Genomic DNA, 20,982 nt, shown 5'->3' on the forward strand with positions numbered 1-20,982 from the left:
GTTCTACCCTCTTTGAACATAAGCAGAGTGGGAGAGCATGGGCCTTGGAGTCAGAAAGAACAAGGTCTGTATCCTGATTGCACCATTCAGTAGCTGGAGCAAGGTGTTTCCATTCTGAGTTCTGGTAGCTTCATCTGTAAAACGGAGATAAGGACACCCACTCCCTAGGGTTGTGCCAGGGCTGAGCCAATTCACACTTGGAGTTAGCACATGGTTGTTCTATATGCTCCTCTCCTCTCCTTCATGGACTATAGGTATGCTTCTTAAATAGGAAGTGTCCATTTTGTACCTGTACCCCTTTCCTGCTCCAAGTTTCCAGTACTTGAATAGTACCTGGCGTATAGTGGGTGATGTGGGAATATTTGGAGAAGGGATGGATGGTTGGATGAATGGATGAAAAGCTGGATAGACAGGTAAGTGGATGTGTGGGAATTGAGATGGGTGGATGGATGGATGGATGGATGGATGGATGGATGGATGAAAGATTAGGTGGAGAGGATGGATGTGTGACAGATTTTCTTTTCCCTGAGCACTGTTTAATATAACCTAGATCTACTCCTGTATGGCACAACCTTGTGAATATAAAACATCATCAGAAATTTTCTTCTTGACAATCCCTTACTTGAAGTGCTTTTACGATAGGAAAGTTGGTGTGTGTGTGTGTGTGTGTGTGTGTTGCAGCTATGGGTTTGAAAACACTATACCTGGAGAAGGAGGATGCCACAATGCCACCTCGCTATGTGATCATGGTGTCTCACTCCCCTTCTGCTTCCCACCTATAAATGGAAGAACATGAGCTTGGCCTTTAAATGCCCTTCCAGTTCCAGCCTGGCTCTGTGTTTCTGCCTGCTTCCCAGGGGATGCATTCGTGTATGGATCACCAGCTGTGCGTCTTCCCAGGGTTTCCTTCACTCCTGAGAGGCCTAAGCACCCTATTTGTCTAGGGGCCAGACATGCCATAAAGGGGTAAATTGCCCACATTTACTCAATGCGTTTAGATACCTTGGTGTTGTGACTTAATTTTCCATGCTGCCCCCAGATCCTGGAATGGAGGCAGCAATGAGTTTCCTAATACGGTCCTTCCTTGCCAGGGACCATTGGCTCCTGGTGCTGGTTGCTCTGCTCCCAGCTTGGTGCCCACCCAGGGCAAACTAACCCGTTACTGTGCTTCGCTGTAGCCCCTTGCTCCTCTTGCAGTAGTTCTTGCTCCATCTCTCGGAAATCAGCGGTGGTGGCTGAGCCAGCAAAATGGTCTCATTCCAATTGTTCCCAAAAGCTCATGGTTGCAGCATTAGGATTATCATCAGTGCACTCCCAACAAAGGCTACCATTATTCGGCCGAGCCCCTTTAGGATGGGGGAGCATAGGGAGTTTGGGGAAGGTGCCCGAGTGTAGCTGAGGGTCCAGCACCTGGACAGAGGTTTAAAAGCCCTGCCTTGAGGGCTCCTGAGAAGCTCAAGTTGGTCTTTCCCATCCCCATCATCACGCCTCAAAGCAGGATCTGTCTGCAACGCCTGTGCTGTGACTAGAGCTGAAGGGATTGAACACGGTAAACTGAACTGGCATCTAAAGTCCTCTCCCCGGGACTCCCCAAGGATCTCCTCTCTGAGTGAGGTGGGTAATGCAGAAGAATGCCACCACCTGTCTTACCCCTACTAGGTGCTCAGTAAACACCATCTTTCATTTGATCAGATATGCCATTGGTCATGGCGCGCACCATTATTTTACATCTTGCTAACAAAAGAAGCAAGCTACCTTTTAAAATGTGACTCGCCATTCATTGTGAGATGACTCTCGATTTCAGAGGCATTAAAATCTAAACTAGTGCATTTTGGAATCAACTGTCTGTGACACCCAATAAGCAAGAGCACCGATGAGCAAAAACAGTGGGAATCTGAGGTTTTACCATTTTGCTTCTGTGTTTGGATTGACAAGTGGTGCCGCCGCTTTGCTTTGTAACCTTTCAGAAATCCCTCTCCACCCCTGGGTCTCAGTTTACTCAACATAACGTGGGCCTCACCCTCCTCTCCAGCCACCATATAGGACCACTGTAGAAATCGAATAGGACTGGGGTGGCAATAAATCTCTGTAAGCTGCAAAGACATTTAAATAGGAACCTGAGATGATCAACCTGACAGTGAGATCCTTGTCCAAGGTTTGACTGTCACTGTATTTGCTGTGTAACTTTAGGCAAGTTGCTTCCCCTTCCTGAGCCTCGACCTCCCCCATCTCTCCTATAGGAACAAAGATGCACCTGGCAGTGTCAGAGGACATTGTGTCTGCCAGGTGCTCCCCAGTGCCTTGCAGAGAACTTGTTCATTGAACAATCTGATGAATGAATGAATGAATGAATGAATGAATATTCTTGGGTGTGCACGGGAGACTGAGTTCCACAGACATAAGCTTTTTGATCATTCCAGAGGCAAAATGAGAAATAAATCACCCTGGGGATCATGAGGCTTCAGGCCCACTTCACCGCAGAGAGAACAGGCTGGGTAAGGTATAGAAACTTACCCAAGCCGTGCCACTCACACAGCGACTCCGGCCCCGGCACTCGAGCCTCCCCTTCAGTCTCATAGCCCCGGGGCCAGTGGCTCTCTGGCTCCTGCGAGCAGGGCAAGCTGTGGCCAGGTTGAGAGCACCACCCCGTTCTCCCCAGCGCGATAGCTGTCAAACGAGGCCTCAGACCCAGCCCCATTATTATTCCTCTCGGGGTAATAAATACATTTTAAGAGAAACAGATGCAAGAACAGTTGGACAGGAAGGGCCCAGGCACGGGAAGAGGAATCTGGTTTGTGAAAATCTGTCTATTTGCCAGACGGTGAGCAATATGGCACAGCCAGCCAGGTCTGGGTCCGGCTGCCAGGCGGGCTAATCAGGCCTCCCTATGGTGTCCTCCTGGCTCTTTCGGGCCACGGGCCTCAGGTGCCCAAACGGGCAGACAGCTAGTACCCCTGCCCCCCAAAACGGGCCACGATGGTGATGGTCGTTCCTTAGTAAGTTCAGCCGCTCTAGCAGGAGCCACAGCAGCTTGTGTAGACAGACAGCAGCAGGACAGAAGTCATCTCGTGACTCAGACCCAGCCATCTGCAATGCTTGGCTTTCTTCGTTCCCGTATTGACCTCCCTCTCTGATGGTGTTTGTTGCCTGCAAGCAGCTACCTTGATACCTGACCCTGGGAAACTATAAGAAAGAGCACCCCCACTGCCTTTCCGGCCTGGTGGGAATCCCTGTCACATTCCCTGCCCTACCCCAGATGGGAGAAGTAGAGGGCGGTTTATTTACAAAAGATGTCTTGGCTGCTGCAGAGACACAGAGATGCCCAGAGCAGACTTTCATCCACCAGGATCTGCACCCCTGCCCCCCTGTTTCTGGTCCTGAGCTCACAAATCCTGCCAGTTTTTGGCAGGAAGGCATGGCCTGTAGGCAGAGGCCAGTGAACAGAATGCTCAGTGTGTGGCCTGGCTTGCTGTCCTCATAGCCAAGTCAGCCAGGGAGGAGTGACTGACCCATTTTGTGGATGGGAAAGTGGAGGCCTACAAAAGAGACAATGACTTTTCTCCATGGTCATGCGGCTCAGAGGAGTTGGCATTGGGCAGGGCCTGCAGGGTGGCCTGACTCTCATCTCTCTCTTCTTTCTACCCACACAGCTGTATCCCTAGGAACAGAGCCACCTCTATTTTCCCAGAACACTGGCTGGAGATGAAGATGCTTCAGCATTTCCCTCGTCTTTTCTGTGGCCATGGGAAGATTGGGGCATTCGTGTGTTTTGGGGGAGAACCAATCCCCAAAACTCCTCTGTCTTCCACTGACGTGCTGTCCACCTCTTGGAGCTGACCTGCCGAGCCCAGGGTGATTAGTGATAGAACAGGCTTTCCTCCCATGGTCCTGACTCCAAGTAGTCTTTGCCATTGCCCCCCAAGAGGGAAAAAGAAGCTCTGGGAATTTAAGAATTCTGCATCCAAATTGTGTTTCTCCAAGAACGCCTTGCTCCCAGAAATAGCATGAAAATCTTTTTTTGTGTGGTTGTGTAAATTGATTGTATTTTTTGGGTGGGGGAGGAGTATCTTAAAGCAGTCATGCTCAAAGTCTCACTGCCCACCCTCGGTTGAGAATTTAAGAGTCCAGCCTCTGCCCTGAGCACTGTACACGATCCTCCTATTTACTCATTTACTCCTCTTAGCATCCCTAGGAGGTGGCTGCCTGTGTGACCCTGACATGGTGACGATAAGGGACGTACGGTTAGAAAGCACAGCGGGATTCAGTTCCAGGCTTCTTGTCCATGTGCCAGGTCCTCTGGGTGGCTTCACTGAGCTTCCACCGCACCTCCCACGGCTTGGGGAGGCGGGAAAGCCAAGAGTGTATTTCTGGATGCGGATCCGTCCCTGCCCACGGGAGGCGCCAATGTGGGATTCGGGAAGGTGATGCGAAGCCCCACTCTTGTGGCTCGTGGTTGCTGCTGTTGGCAGGTATAATGATGTGAATGCAAGACTTTCTGACAGGAGAGACCCCACTTTGTGTTCCCACGCCCTGGGTCCCCAGAGACAGTGTACCTGAAGCAACTTCTTGATTCTAGCATAATTCCAGCACTAGCTGTCCAGGTGCCTCTGTTCTGTATTTTCCGGGAGTTATTCCAAGAGATTCAACCTAGAACTTCCTCCCACTGTCCTTGCAATGGTTCGCTATGCACCTCACTCCTGTGTTAATTCACAACCTGCTTAAAACTCCTGGGCTCGATTTTGGTATTTGCGTCGAAGCTGGTACGCTGTGCGATATCGAGGACGCCTACCCTGGGTCCCAAGCCTCATTCCCTCCTCTGTGCAACTTACAGAGTCCCAGAGGGGCTGTGATGGGGACGCAGAAGTAAAGGGGCTCTCCTGCCATAAAATGTTGCGTGGGGATTGTGGCTCATCAGAAATGTACTCTCTCGAAAAGGGACACAGGGCAGAATCTGTCCAGGAACTGACCCCGCCCACCCTTCATTCTCAAACCCAGAACAGAACCAGGTCCCTGATCAGCTTGCCGGGATTTGGAGGACGGCTAGGGGACAGAGCAAGGATGGGGCCTGGCTTGCAGCTCATGTCTGCTCATGAGCCGCTTGCCTGTAACGACATCGCGTGGGCCCTCTCATCTGGGCCCCTGGCCACGGACAGCGCCGTGCAATCCTTGCCTTTCTAAGAGTGCGGCGTGTCAGCAGGAGGCTCCAGAAACATGTTCCACCCTCACTTTTCTTGAGATGTTGCAACCTCCAGAAGTTGCCCAAGGCCCTCTGGGGTCTTACTTGCTTAATAGAGAAACAGGGCTGTGGGGTACAGCTTTGAGAAGGGAGGCCAACTGCCAAGATGCATCAGCCACTGTCAGATCACACTTTTGGGTGCAGAGAAACTAGCTGAAGCTGGGTAGCAAGAGAGGGTTTGTGAAACCAGGGGGTTCAGTCCATCATTCACTCGACATTTTTTGACCACTTACTATGTGCCAGGCCCTGTGCTTGCACTAAGAATTCTACAGTATAAAAAGTAGGTACAGTCCTTGCCCTGGTTGGGCTGATAGTCTTTTAGGGGCAAGGGAAGAGGACAAGTCTTCATGCAGGATGGTGATCAGTGCCCAACTGGGAGAACAGAAGGAGCGATGGGAGCCCAGGAAAACTGCCTGAACCAGCTAGAGACAATCAGGCAAGGCTGCCTGGAGAGGTGACATCTAAGCTGAGACTTGAAGAAGATATAGGAATTCTTCAGGCCAAAGGGGGTGATGAGCAGTGATGGCAAGTGATAGCAGGCAAGGGAAGACTCTGGACTGCAAATGAGTCTATCTTAGCATTCAGCATTGTTCAGAAGGGCTGAGTCAGGAGTGTGGAGCAAAATGGCAGGGCCAGACCCCATAGGACCCCATAGGACCCCATAGACTGGGGTAAGCGATATAGCTTTGTTAGGAGGACACTGGGAAACCACAGGAGGGTTTGAGGCAAGGGAAGGTGCTTTAGTTATCTATGGCTGCATCATGGATGATCTCTGAATCTATGGGCTTAAAACAACACTCACTTTTGTATTATCTCTCACCATTCTGGGGGTTGCCTGGGCTTAGCTAGGTAACTCTTAGTGAGTAGTAAGGTTAGTGATTGATTGATAGATTCCATGTGGTGTCCTTTGATGAAAACAAGCCAGTCAACAAGTATGGAGCAGCACTTAGTTCCTGATCACAATATCATCTCTTATAAATCAAATACCCAGGCAATCATTGAGCAGCTTACAAACAGCTCAGCCTGCTTAGGGTTGTGTTCTTCGCTGGATGAGATATAAACATTCCCTTCTTTATTCAACAGGTATTTACCATGGCCCAAAACTGTGCCATGTCTTGACCGTCCTATTAATTTTTGCCTGCCTGAATCTTTTAGTCTGGAACGATGGTATGAATAGGTCCCATCCCAGAAGCAAGTTCATTGAGACAAAGCTAGGCAAATGTCCGTAAGGGTGTCAGGAAAATGTCAAGTTCTGGATTGTATGATATTAGCCAGAATGCTTGAGGACTTTAACACAGAAAGACATGTCGAAGCCTTCAAAGATGAAGCCAATGTTTGAAATCTGGTACCTGGAGAGTGGTGGTGGCCCTGAGAGGGAAGTGTATACTTAGGACATCCAACGTGATATTTAAGAAGAGATAAGGAGGTTTGCCCTAACCATCTCGAGTTTGGCTGTTGTCCGACAGTTGAGTAGAAATGGACTACAAAGAGGCCATCCACGTGGGCCTGGAGTTTGGATGTTTGGATTTGGGGTTGGACAGGATTAGAGTCTCCTTGAGGGGTTTTTAACCCACCTTTTAATGCTGTTGGCTGGGACCTCTGCTTGGGTTCTCGGTTGGAGCACCGACACATGCATCTACGTTTGGCTTCTTGACACAATCTGGGCCTCATCCCACCAGGGCAGCCAGATATCAAGGGCGAGTGTCCCTTTTGACAGCCTAGCTTCAGAAATCACAGCGTTTTCCATGTGAACACTCCCTGAGCTGCTCCACGGGAGAAATGTTGACATCATGTTCTTGGGAAGACACGTGGCATGAGAGAGCTTGCTGTGCTCAACTTCGAAAATGCATCAGCCACGAAAGGCATAATGAAACTTCTAGGAAAATTTCTTTGCTGGGAGTTGAGTGGATAGAGAGGCAGAGTGGAGGCAGGGAGGCCAGGTTGGAGGCTGCTGTGGAGTCTAGGGGAGAGATGATGTGGTCCAGACCATGTGACAGTGGCAGAGGGACGGGAAGGAAAATTCCCTATATCCCTATATCCCTATATCCAAAACCCAATGGTTATCTTTAAGAGCATAAAAGTACTGCCCAACTTCCATTTCTGTGGATGCCCACCTTCTAGGGCAAAAACAAATGTGTGAATTAAAATCTCTCTTCCTATCAAACCAGTCTCAGATTTCAGGGCTGCAGGGAGCCTTGGGAAATGTTGGGCCTATTTTCTCCCTTGAAAAGACTTGGGGGCTGAGGTCCAGAGAGGGTTAGGAGCTTAACCCAGCTCAGACACGGAGGGAGGACGAAGCGGGAACACTCACTCCTGCCCAGATTCCTTAACTAAACTGTGTTTCAGTTCAAAAGTCCTGTGTGGTCAGTTCTATCATAACACTTGCTCTGAAGCCACGAATTTTGTTCCACCATGATTGATATATCAAGGAACAATTTGAGTGTGACACAGATTCCATATTTGCATGTGTACAATTTCATTCACGAGAAATACCAGGCAAATGCAGGAAACTGGGTCCAGTTGAACCTCGTTGCTTGAGAGTACACAAAACACAGTGCTCGCATGCATGCCGATGTGCACGCATCCTCCAATGTCTCCCAGTTACCTCAGTTTACCATGTGTGTTAGGAGCCACATTCCCCATTCAGTTTCAGACAACCTTCCTTCCATCTGTCACATAAGTCAAGCCACCAGTCCAACACCTCGGGTTTTTGCAAAGGTACAGAGGCATGTCTATTGTGTTATCCCAGCATGCCTAATCCATTCATCAGGCATAAAATCATGCTACCGATTTTACTAGGTTCCTATCTTTTTTATTAATATGTTCCTAGCAAATGTTTAGAGTCCTGCACCTGACCCAATTTCCTCATAAGCCCTATGGGTTTTACTGTGCGATTTTGCGTAGCACACAGCGAAGTCTAGCGATGCTTATGTCACGTTATAGCAGAACGGACTGTGCGGCCTGCTTGGCACAATAGCGGCCAGAAAAGTACAAGACTGCATCAGGATTTACTCACAGCGCCCTGTGAATCATGAGGCACACTATCCTCATGCTTTATCACATCAGTAAGCCAAACTCCCATTCTGCTTCCAAGCGAAGCCTGGGAGGACATATTAGGGAATGACTCGGGCTCTGTAGGGCTGACCTAGATCCCAAAGGTCAAGGCTGCAAGGAGGCCTACTTCAGCTCTAACAAATCACAGCCTTCCAAAAAGAAAAAAGGGCAAGTATGTAAAGTAGTAAGCCTCCTGGCACGAGAGGCATACAAGCAACTGGTCATACGCGCAGTTGATAGGGATGTTGTGAAGAAGTTTTGTGCTTTGGGGAGGGTTGTACTAAATTACGATTTCCAAGCCCACAGACTTGTGTGTGTGTGTTTTTAAGCAGATTCCTTTTTATATCAGTTTTAAGTTCATGGCAAGCTTGAGTTCCAAGTCCAGAGCTCCCACATGCCCCCTGCCTACACCCACAGCCTTCCCCACCATCGGCATGCCACAGCAGCATGGTGCATTGTTTGAACCCACCAATCTGTCCTGACATGTCATTGTCCCTCAAAGTCCAGAGTTTATAGTAGGGTGCACTCTCGCTGTTGTACATTCCGTGGGTCTTGACAAATGTGTAATGACACGCACCTGCCATCATATCATACAGAATAATTTCAATGCCCTAAAAATAAAAATCCCCTGTGCTCCCATTGAACATTTTTATTTTTGATTTTAATTGGGTTCTACACCCAACATAGGGCTTAAACTCATGACCCCTGAGATCAAGAGTTGCATGCTCTACCGACTGAGCCAGGCAGGCACCACCCCTCCAAACTGAGCATTTTTAAAGCAGGGATTTTGGGTTCCATTTCAAACCTTTGAAACCTTAAAGATAGGACTCAGGAATCTGCATCTTAATACCTCCCCCACCTACCTCCGTACACAGGTAAATGTAGGTAACCAACTGGGCCCTCCCTGGTGTGTGTACAGAATGTAATGGATGATAAAAATCACTAAGGCTTCTTCTTTTAAAATTGTATGGTGCTCTGCCTTAGATGGGAAACGCATTGCTGAGCCACTTTAGGAAAAACCAAGCAGGTTTCTCTGGACTCCAGAGGCCTCCTGTGAGTTACCAGAGTTGAGAAAAGAATGCCCTTCCCACCAGGTGGGGAACTGGGCTCTTGGACAGCTGCCTTTCCTCAGGAGACACTCAGCAGAACACTTTTGGGGGGCAAATGTGGTGTGTGATGGCCCAAGTTTGGAAACAAGCAAACAAAATAAAGAAAGAAAGAAAGAAAAAGAGTAAACACACACACAGAAATATATTTTTGGAGTTAAGATCTTCCATCTTTGCTCTAATAATCAAGATTCCTGAAATACTTGTAGCAGTTTCCTTTATACTGAAGAAAGCACTTCTTATGCATTAGTGCACGTGGGTCTCACCATGTCTAAGTGGAAAAAACTACTAATTGGATTAAGGATTGAAGATCCTCATGCACTTAGATGCAAGCTCCTGATTTTACTATTGTCTGTGTCCCTGTAGAGGGTGCAGGCCTCAGGAGATGGAGTAGTGGGTGTCCACTGAATGAATGGATGAAGGAACGAATTAATGAAATAATTTAAATAATAAATCAAAGAGAGTCTGCTATGGTGACTGGGACATAGTAGGCACTCAGCTTAATTACATTCTTTTTTTATAAGATTTTATTTATTTATTCATGAGAGAGAGACAGAGGCAGAGACACAGGCAGAGGAAGAAACAGGCTCCATGCAGGGAGCCAGACGTGGGACTCAATCTGGGGTCTCCAGGATCACACCCTGCGCTGAAGGTGGCACTAAACTATTGTGCCACCAGGGCTGCCCCTTAATTATATTCTTATTATGAGCCTCGAGCCAGGGGCCATGAGTCTCAATTATTAATCCATCTTCACCTTCAGCATGCTGCCGAACACTGGGCCAATCTCACTCCCTCTCTAGACCTTAATTTCCCCATCTGTAAAAAGGGATCTTCCCAATTCAGGCATTTCATGAAATGTATGAGACTTTGGCTCTGGTTAGGAAAAAAAAAAAGGTGGCGTGTCACACAGTGACAAAGCATTACACACTCACAGGAATGGCTAACATAAAAATCCTGACAACACCAAATGTGGACAAGGACATGGAGCATTCTGAACTCTTCATGCATTGCTGGCGGGAATGCAAAATGGTATCATTACTTTGGGAAAAAAAAAACCCCATCACATTTCTAATAAGACCCAATATACTCCTACCTTACGACAACCCAGAAACTCTACTCTGAAGTATTTATGCAGAGAAATAAAATATGTTTACTGAACAGACTTGTAGAGGAATGTTCATAGGAGCTTTATTTATAGCAAAACTAGACTCATGACCGTAAAGAGGAGAATGAATGAATGAATTATGGTACATCCATGCGTTGGAATCTTATCCAACAGTAAAAGGGACAAGACTCCAGATATACGTAACAATATGGGTCGGTTTCTACAATTTTGTGTTGAATAAGAGAAGCCAGATGCAAAAGAGCACAAATTGCACGAACCACTTACATGAAGTTCTAGAACAAAATTTTGATGATGGGAAACAATCAAAGCAGTGCTTGCCTCTGGGTGGGGACAAGGAGGAACCCTGAAGAAGCACATTCCTTGGGCAATGTAGGATTTGGCTTTCACAGGTGGCTACATCTGACAAAACTCAGTGTTGGTACATGTATGACTTCTGCCTTTGAATTCATATGTTTTTTTAACCTAAAAGCTGCAAGCAAATATTGATATTGCATTGCTCAAATGTTTGCATGAAATTCATAAAAAATAAGATAGATTAATGGATGGACAGAGGGTTGGATAGATGGAGAGACAAGATAAAGCAAGTGTCCAAATGCTAATGGTAGATTTCAGGTGGGGAACCTAAACTTTATAAAACATTTCAGACTTTTCATAAACTTTTATTAAAAGTTTGTTATAAATTTCTTTCAACATTTCCATCTTTGCAATTTTTTTTTTACAATAAAATGTTGGTTAAAAAGAGGATTTGGAACCCATTTAAAAGTTTAGGGTGGGGAAAAAAAAGTTTAGAGTGGGGGGGTGCACCTGGGTGGCTCAGTGGTTGAGCGTCTGCCTTTGGCTCAGGTTGTGATCCCAGAGTCCCGGGATTGAGTCCCACATTGGGCTCCCTGCAGGGAGCTTGCTTCTCTCTCTGCCTATGTCTGCCTGTCTTTCTGTGTCTCTCTTGAATAAATAAAGTCTTAAAAAAAAAAGTGTAGGACTGGGGCACCTGGGTGGCTCAGTTGGTTAAAACATCTGACTCTTGATCTCAGCCCAGGTCTTGATCTCAGGGTTGTGAGTTCAAGCCCCGTATTGGGCTCCATGCCAAAACAAATAAGTTAATTAAATAAAAGTTTAGTACAAAATCCATTGGCTTCACCACTTTGATTTTCTTTCAGACCAATGATATGAAAAATGAATTAATTTTAGGAATTCCTGAGATATATATGGACTTATCTCCTACATATTGCTCCTCTATTGCTGAGCTCCTGGAAAAAGAATAAAAACTTGAGTAAATTATTTCTAATTCTATATGATTAGTAATCATTTGAAAGCCCCTGGGGCTAGTAGTACCAACTACCAACACAGGTTCCATTCAGATGAGTCAGGTCACGTACCAGGCACTGGGCTCCATGGTGTCTTTGGCTCATCTTTAATAAAACAACTCAACAGAGAGGACACATCTTTGTGACCATCTTACAGACCTTAAACCAAACTCAGAGGTGTTTAGAAATGTACCCGAGTTCACAGAACCATTGAAATGGCATTTAGTGACTATTATTTCTGTCTTCCCAGAATATGTGCCCACTTTCCTTAAGGTAAAAAGCCTTATAATGTAACATGGCCAGCCCTTTGGATGCAGCAATTGGTCTAAAAGGTGGTCACACGACAGAGACAAGTCAGAGGACTTCCCTGGGATTGTCTACGTTGGGGGTTATGAAAGTCTATCTGTTCTTTCTTATAAATCTCAGGCTCTAAGCTCCGAGGCTTGAAGATCCTGAGGGTCACGAGTTCTTGATGTAAGGAATACCCAATGCCAGGAACTCCATACAGACCATCCCATTCAAATTTCACAGCCATCCTGGGAGGTGAGAATTTTCCTTTCCCCATCTGAATGAGGAGACTGAAGGACAGAGAGGCTAATTCAGTTTCCCAAGGGAGTATAGCTAGCAAGGGAAGGATTCAAAGCCAGGCTTAGTTACGGTACTGTTTGTGCAGAGGACTCCCCGTGGGCTGGTGAGGTTGCCTGGAGCTCCCAAGCCATCCCCCCACCCCACCCCCCACATCTGGAACCGCATTGGCCAGAGCTATTCACTACCCTCAAACCAGGCTCCCAAATACACGCTGCCAAGCAACTGCTAACCTCCAGTAACCGGAGCATCCCTGAAGGAGCTACCCGGTCCTTCCATTATTTCTGTGCAAACAGGTTATTTTCTGGCATAAACAAGGTGCCGAGCTCACGATCTGGCTGTGGCTATGGGGAAACTAAAGAGTAAATTCTCCAGCCATGGAAGATCCCCTCTCAGTTCTGAGGGCATTTTCTCCCCCTAAGGCAGCCTCTCAGATGTCCATCAATCACAGGGAACCCAAGGCAAAAGACCCAACAGGCATTTGTTTTGGGGGGTTGAGCTCCCAGATGGCAATCCAAGCTAGACCAGCTCTTCTTAGTTGATCCTCAAAAGTAGGTAAGAGGAGTCCCCTTTTACAGATGAGGAAACCAACGTCCAAAAAGACTTTTTTACACTCGTCTTGATGAACCCTTTGCTCTGTGTAAGGCCCAGGGCTGGGTTCTCTACGTACTTGACTCATGCCCTTGCCACAACAGCCCCGTGGGTGATAGGTACAGCCCACCACTCCCATTTTACAGATGACAAAACTGAGATTTGGGGAGGGAAGTAACCCTGGATTTGAACCTACGACTCTAGAGCCTGTACGCTTGATGACACATTCGCCTTTGGAGGCGTGCCTGCGCTGGCTCAGATGAAGGAATGGATTGTGACTGAGGCCTTTCAGGCCCACAGGGCATGAAATCGAATCTGTTACTGACATCTTAAAATCGATTTTTTTTTTTCATGAAAACGGCTTAGAAATTTTGTGCTGCCTTCAGAAAAAAAAAAAAAAAAGAAAACAGAGGTGAGTGGGTCTGTCTCCCTCACTGCCCACCCAGCTGTTAAAAGCCCATCCATGCACCCTCCCCGCCCCAGGCAGGAGCGTGGGGTTCCTTGGCACTTACACTCAGCCGGCCGGGCCATTGCAGGCCACGTGGTGCTAATAATATTACAGAGCTGGGGGTGCGGGGGGAGGGAAAGAGTGAGAAAGCGATTTTTGCCAGCTCTCCCCATGGTTCTGCCCCACTAAGTCTTACTGCATAGAAAGTGCCAGATCAGATTAGAGCCACCAGTTGCCACATTATCCTGTCTTGACTTCACTAACGCTCATTAAGCTCCGAAAATCCCTTTTACGGTGTTTAGGACACCTCCAGAGGAGTTTGCAGTGTAAATATTATTCCACCATTAAATCCTGCTACAAGGCCGCCGTCAACAAGTGGGATTCGCAGAGGTTCTGGCGAGAAGGCCGCGCGGTGCCTGTGAAGTGCGGCCAAGGGGCTCCGCCAAGAAGCCAGCGCGTGTGATGAAGCCCCTCGCTCTCCCGCCCAGGCCTCCTGCACACTTGGGTCCGCTCCACGGGCCGGGCCCTGGGGCACGATTTGGACCAGGGATCAAACACACCATCGGGAGCCACTTGGACCGGGGACCTGCTGCGGACAGCTGGCACTCACACCCACCCCACTTAATCTGGGGGAGGGGAGGGCGTCCGGGCGGCCGTCCGTAGGGCTGAGGCTGGGCCTGCACCCCGCATCTCCCACATTGGCCAGTGACTTTTGCGGCCAGCCAGCGGCCTCTCCGCCTTAGCTGTCCTTTTGTCTGCACGCCCAGCCCCTTTCTGTATTCATGTGTGTATCTGGAGGAGGGAAACCGCTCGATGATGAGCCGTCGATTATTGTGGATGGATCACCCATCTGACTCCGCGGATGCCGCTGCAGCTGGCGTGGGGGTCACTGCTTTTCGCTTTTCTCTCTCTCTCTCTCTCTTTAAATTAATTAATGTGTATTCTTTAAGCTGATTTGCAGGTTGCATTCCTGGTTTGCGGTGATGGTTGATGGAAGACTTGAACACCGAACTGCAAGACATGGCTCGTGGCCTGGCAAGGGTGGGGGGGTTCATTCACTGTGCCACAGATGATCTTACTACGCCCTACTCTGGGCGGAGTGCAAGCCTAGGTGCTGGGGACTGGCTGCGGTCCCTGCCTTGTGGAGTGCACGGCCTCGTGCTCTGGTGGTGCAGAATCCAACACTTGAGCGATAGGATGTTGGGAGTCAGTCATTTTTGCGGCTATGTGACGTTGAGATAATTCCTTTCCCTTGCTGAGACTCAGTTTTCACATCTGTGAAATGGGTTTCTTCTAATACCTGCTACACGGAGCCATTGACAGAGTGGGTTTCTCTGACATAGTTATTGAGAACCTACTGTGTGCTGGGTGCTGAAGGTGTTCAGGGGTCAGTGAGGCTCAGTACCTCCCTCAGATGAGTCATGGCCCACGAACAGGTTCATCTGATGGCCTGTGATCAGTGATGGGCAGGGTAACTCTGGGACCCCATGGAAGCCTCAACAAAGGGCCCTTAAGGAACCTTCGCTGGGAGACAGGTGACAAAAACCTCCCCCCCCCCAGGGGCTCAACAAGCTATACACACCCCCTCCAGGCCAGATCTGGTCCATGGCCTTCTTCCCTGTGTGGGAGCTAAGAAGCTATTACATTTTTAAAACGATCTATTAAAAAGTCAAAATAATATTTCATGCCACATGAAATTCAAATATCAGTATCCATTGACAGAGCTGGATTGAGATACAACCGAGCCCTTGGCATGCAGACCTTGCCTACGGCCGCTCCCTCACCAGGACAGCAGGGTCGAGTCCAGTTGTGGCAACAGAGACCGTGTGTCAAGCAAAGCCTCAGATATTTACAGAATCAGTTTACCAACTGCCATCTGGAAGAAGTGACATCTGAGACCAGAACTGAAGCGGGTGCAGAACTGGCCGCTGGGAATGGTTGGAAGGGGCTGGGAGAGGTTGGCTTTGCAGGTTGGAGAAAACTCCCCACATCTTCAAGGATGATGCACATGCCGTATGGTGAGCTGCAGAGCGCCATACCAGCTTGAGGAATTATCCAGAATAGTGGAGGACAGGGCCATCGACAATCTGGTTAGACAGAGTACAATGCAAGTACTCATACTCCTCGATCTCATTGATTAAGCATCTATTGGGTCCACTGCAGTTCCCTTAAAGTTCCCGCATTCAGTCCTCCAAACGGACTGAGTGTTGAGATCACTAGCCCACTTCACGGGTGAGGAATCAGGAGCCCAGAGAGGTGAAGACGCCTAGTCCAGGTCACACAGCAGAATACAGATCGGAAGTCTAGGCTGCCTTATTTTCAAACCCCGGCTCCAAACCCCCACTAATAAGCCCAGGCATGTGACTGCCCGTACCCTACAATGTTATTGGTAAAAAGAAAGAAAAACTTTCAAAATGAAACTGTGCTAAGATCCAAAGTAGGATGTATGGAGCCACCCCTCCACACACACATACATTCTACATGGTGTTTTTCCAGTCGTCGTGTCCCCTCTCACACCCCCCCCCCAGGTTCCTCTGAAATCCAGGCACAAGGCTGGGAAGGAGAAAGGGGCGGGGGGAAGCTGGGCTTCTCAGAAACAGCTAGCAGAGGAGGACTCTCTGAAGTGGGTGGGGAGATGTGTCCCCAAGGCGCCGCAGAGTTGGCAGCCTTGGCTCCCAGCAGCTGTTGGCTGCGCGCAGAATAAACACAAGTGGATGGATGAGTTCAGGCTGGAAAGCCACCTCGCCTCACAGGCTTCAGGCACAACGCTGGGTGACAGCCCTGCCAGCTGACGGGAAGTGACTCCGGCTCAGGGCATGTGCTTTTGGCTGCTTGGCGCAGGTCTGCGCAGCCCCGGGAGGGTGCGAGTGAGCTGGGAGGCTCTGGAGGTGGAAAGTCCCGGCCCTTGCTGTTGGTGTGTCCTTGCACGAGACTGTTCATCCATGTGAGCCTCTGTGGCACCATCTGTAAGTGGAGATCATGGTACCTATCTCTGCGGACACCGTGTGGCACCACCCAGAGTGCCCTTCAAGGAAGGCCTTCTTGCCCCAGTGGCTGGAAGGGCAGTCATCGACAGACAGCCACAACCTCACTCAGGGACAAGCCTCGCTCCAGAGACCCACCTCCCCAAGGTCACATCCAAGGACTGATGGCCTCAGGGCATCCAGGCCTGCTTGACTCTCAAGGGCCAGGCTGGCTCTGGGGCTGCCCGGGGAGCCGACCGCGGCTTGTCCTGTCTGCATCCAGATCCAACTCTTCCCTCGGCCCACTTTCCCTCTTCCCTCCCCACACAGGTGCCGTGGCAACGACTCTTGCTAATAAATGGTACGAGTGCTAAATCCCATCTCACTGGGCAGCCTAGGCCCCCGGCTTGGGATGGCTTGCTTGAGAAATTATATTTGGAAGGTATGCACGGTACAGTAGGCCTTTAGCACATGTAAATAGGGACACAAAGGGAAGAACTGCAGAAAGAACCTACTTCGATGTGTCCAAATTCCTTTCAATTTCAAAGACAAAGAACAAAGTAAGTCAACAGAGCCTGTTGTCTCCTACAGCACTGTCGGTGCCGACAGGGACATCCGTCCTCTCAATTGCCATCACATCCTGAAGCCCAGCTATGCACACACGGGACACGCACAGACAACCAAAGAGCATCATCCCCATTCGACAGATGTGAAGACCGAGGTCGGGAGAAAGAAAGTGATATATCGACAACTGAAGAGAGTGCCCCACGTGACCATTTACTCACCCACTCAGAAAATATTGAGTGCTGGGTACCGGGGTCCCCCACAAAGCTCAGAGCAAAGGCGGGAGACCCAGGATGAGCCAAGCCATGATCATAACGCACGCCGGAGACGGTGATGATTGACAAGTGCATGGTGTGTTTGGGGGTGTCATGGGAGGGCCTGAGCAGCGGGGAGAGTCACAGCAGATTGCAGTCCAAGCCTCCAACTCTGCACCTGCGGCTGCCCAGCAAACCTCCGTTTCAAGGGAGGTAAAGTGGAGACGCTGAGTTCAGAGCGGCTCCTCGGTCTCTCTCCCACTGCGCACTTAAGAGCAGGCCGAAAGGCTCCAAGGGCCCCCACCCTCTCCGCACCGAGGACCCAAATCCCTTCCCCCAGTGTTCCCTCCTGCCATCCAAGGCTGAGCAAACCCAGTTGCCTCCAAAGCAAGATGACCAAGTTTGGAAGAGACTTGGAGTCCTCTCTTCCCTCTGCGTGTCTTCCCGTGAGTGGTCAGCCTCTCCTTCCGGGAATCAGAGCCAAGGTCATCTTTCTGAATTGTTCTCTCTCCGTGTCCCGTGCAGAAGCTCTGTCCTGTGCTCAGGCGCCACACCTGCGGCTTTTTCCTGGCAGCACTCAGGAGCATCCCCAGCCCAGGGAGGAGCCCACGAGGGTCACGGCTCAGTGGCAGCAACTGGATTTCCGAAAAGGGCCAGCTCAGAGGGAGAGAGAGAGAAAGAGAGAGAGAGAGAGAGAGGACCCTCAGAGCCCCACCTGCGCAGTGGTGGGTGCAGTTGGAAACGGTGGCCCCAGCTTTGAAACTGGAGCTGGTGAGAGCTCTCCCAGAGGACCCCGACACACAAGCCCAACTTCCAGAGAGCCTGGCCCTGCCTCTCTGCAGCCTCCGAGCCCACACTCCATGTGAGCATCCCAGGCTGCTCTGCTCCCCAGTTCCTCTCCATTATTCCTTCTTTCTAGAATGCCACCCCTCCTGTAGGCTAGCACGGCCACGTTCTTTCAGTCTCAGCTCACGTGGCCCCTCCTCCAACTGGCGCTCCTGGCCAGCCCTGGCTTTTGGTCGACCTTTCTCCATGTCAGAGGGCTCATCACAATGAGTTATAATTGTGATTGTCAGTCTTCGAGCCAGTTGAGGCAGGGACCACCAGGTTTTACTCGTCCTGGGATCACCAGAAGTTAGCTCAGAGTCTGGCCCAGAGCAGGTGCTTCGGCACTGCCAGGCTCCCCGGGGGCTTTCCCTGTCTCTCGATCCCTGGCTTCATTCCTCCGTCCTCCTTATAAGTGTTTGTTTAATCAACAATTTTGCCTAGTGGGTAAAGGGGCTTTAATATATGCTCATTGAGTGAATAAATGAATGAGTGAGCATGGGAAATGCATCAGTGAGCCAGTGAGTGAGCGTGAGAGTGAGTGACTGTAGGGAAAATAAGATCACTGAGTACTAAGATCCCCAAGTACTAAGGCTGAGGTCCACTGAGTACTAAGATCCTGCCCACTTCCCAAGAGCTACTGAGTGAGCATATCAGGGCAGGAGGGCCCTGGCATCTGCATTTCAGCCAGCCCCCAGGGGATGCCGAGTCTTTTTCTTGGGAAACCTGGCGGTTTGGGTTTAGTGCACAGTCTCCAGGCTCAGGCCGGCATCTCTGACTTGCTGGGCAGCTGTGGGTAACCAGCTACCTCTCTCTGATCCCTGTTCCTCTCAATCAGAAAAGTGGAGCCAACCGCAGAGCCCAGCCCTGCATATAAAGCCATCAGCAAATTCAGGCCACCCTTGCCATCCTTACGGCAGGCCTGAGTCGCGCCCACCACTCAGGAGTGTGCGAGATGTCACGGCTTTTAATATTCTATAAATCAACTTAATTTCTATTCCCAGACCCCCTCCCATTGGGCTGGAGGGAAATATGACTTGAGACAGATATTCTGAAAGCCCAGCCCTCAGTGTACCCCGGCGTGGTGCCACAGCCAGGGTCTTGGTTTTGAAACACTACCAGGAAGCCGTGGCCCCTGTTCAGCCTCTGCTCGTCCCCACATGACGACACCAGAGCTAGGGACCTGCTCAAACGGAATGCAGGAGGCAGAAAAAGACGGAACGCTGCCCGGGAAAGAAACACACACACACACCCGACAATTCAGATTCAAAGCACCCACCTGCCTGTTTGATTTGGCCTTTCCTTCAACCACCGAACAGGGGTGTTTTATTGGGCGAACACAGTGAAAGGAGAATTTTTAAATAAAGGTAACATCGCAACTCCAGAGCAATTATAACATAAATGTGCATCAAAGGTTGTATTTAACTCATTCATTAATGAGGGAGCCAGAATCATGGCACAACCGGTTCAAAGCAGATTTCAGACAACACACACACACACACACACACACACACACACAGAGGCAATTGGAAGTGCTGGGATTCATTTCCAAGTAGGTGCAAAATTAGCCGATAACTTTAGGGCAATAATCAATTGCATTCCACTGGACAAACCTTATTTGCATTTCTACGGCATGAATCATTTGTATTACTATCAGTTTTTTTTTTTTTTTCCAACTTAGAGTTATGATGTCCTAGGAAGACAATGAAAGGCACGGGAGCTTGGAGGTCGTGCTAAGACGCAAACATCCAGCAATCTATTATTTACTTATTATTTTTTGCTTCTATCAACATTGTTTGCAAGCTTTCCTGACAGTACGATCCTGTCACCGCCATCCCCGAAAAGAGGAGGGAGGCTTGGGTCTCCCGAGCCTCAGTTTCTTAATCTGAAAAATGGGTATGATGAGAGCCCTTGACAGCCCAGGGTCGGGTCGTGGTTCCCCGCTGTGACATGCGTACAATGGAAACAGTGAAGTCAGGACAGAGGTTTCCCAAACCCCAATTGTGGGTGTGTCCCTCTTCCCTCATTTTGATCCCACTTACATTCTACCTTATAAGGGTTACTATTTCCTTTACAACAATTTTGACTTGATGAGAACCAGGAAATCAGAGGATGAGGTGCTGGTTTTCTATATATATATTTTCTAATATATATGAAAATAGACATATAGCCATTGAGAGAAGAAAAACAAGTTCACCCTCGTTCCGATTAATCCAGGGCTCTGTGGGAAGCGCTGGAGCAGGAGAGCAGGGGGCTGAGATTAAATGGTAGCCATGCATGCTTGTAGGTACACCGGTATCACCAACACCAACCCTATCCAAGGTGGTGCCTGGAGGACGTGTCACCACGCCGGCCCTGGGAGGCAGATCCCCGTGCCCCTGGGAAGCCCTCCCAGAACCCCTCAAATCCCTCCTCCCATTGCTCCGGGGCCCCTCCTGTGATTCATCCTGCTGGAATGTGGGAGTCCTCCCTGTGGCTCCAACTAAAGTCCTTTAATTCCCCTTCGGTGATGAATGCGTGAGGCTCTTGAATGAAATGTCCAGGCTCTGCATCCCGGCCCACTATCCTCCCCCGCTCCCCGCCCCCAACCCGCTCCACATAATTATTTCTGTACAGAACATGTCAAGTGCCCCGCTTCCCGGGAACTCGTTTCGCATGCAAACATTTGGTGATTAAGCGAGGCTTAATTAATTAAGCACTTTGTAATGACTCTTAAACCAAAGAAGGGTGGATTAGGAGTCCGATGCGTGCTGGCGATGTGAAAGGCGCCTTCATATCAGGGGCGGCAGACAATGATCCAGCCGGGGGAGCAGGGCAGGGAGTCCCACAACTGCGATAGAATCGTTCATTCATTCCCTCACTTAGCTTATTCATGGAGCACGTCGAGGGGCCAGAGTACATGGTGAATAATACCAATAATAATAGT

The 20,982-nt window shown here is 49.3% G+C and overlaps 1 long non-coding RNA gene across 1 annotated transcript in view; it reads right to left on the reverse strand.

Annotated features, from left to right (window-relative positions):
- The window catches only part of LOC140619536 (uncharacterized), a 70,465-nt gene extending 51,905 nt beyond the window's left edge, over positions 1 to 18,560 (reverse strand). The window contains exon 1 of the long non-coding RNA XR_012019417.1: positions 17,199 to 18,560. This is a non-coding gene — a long non-coding RNA (uncharacterized lncRNA). The remainder of the gene's footprint in view (positions 1 to 17,198) is intronic.
- Positions 18,561 to 20,982: the final 2,422 nt, after the last annotated feature.

The sequence above is a fragment of the Canis lupus genome, chromosome 27 (assembly GCF_048164855.1).
Source record: "Canis lupus baileyi chromosome 27, mCanLup2.hap1, whole genome shotgun sequence".
In the NCBI taxonomy this organism is placed as follows: Eukaryota; Metazoa; Chordata; class Mammalia; order Carnivora; family Canidae; genus Canis; species Canis lupus.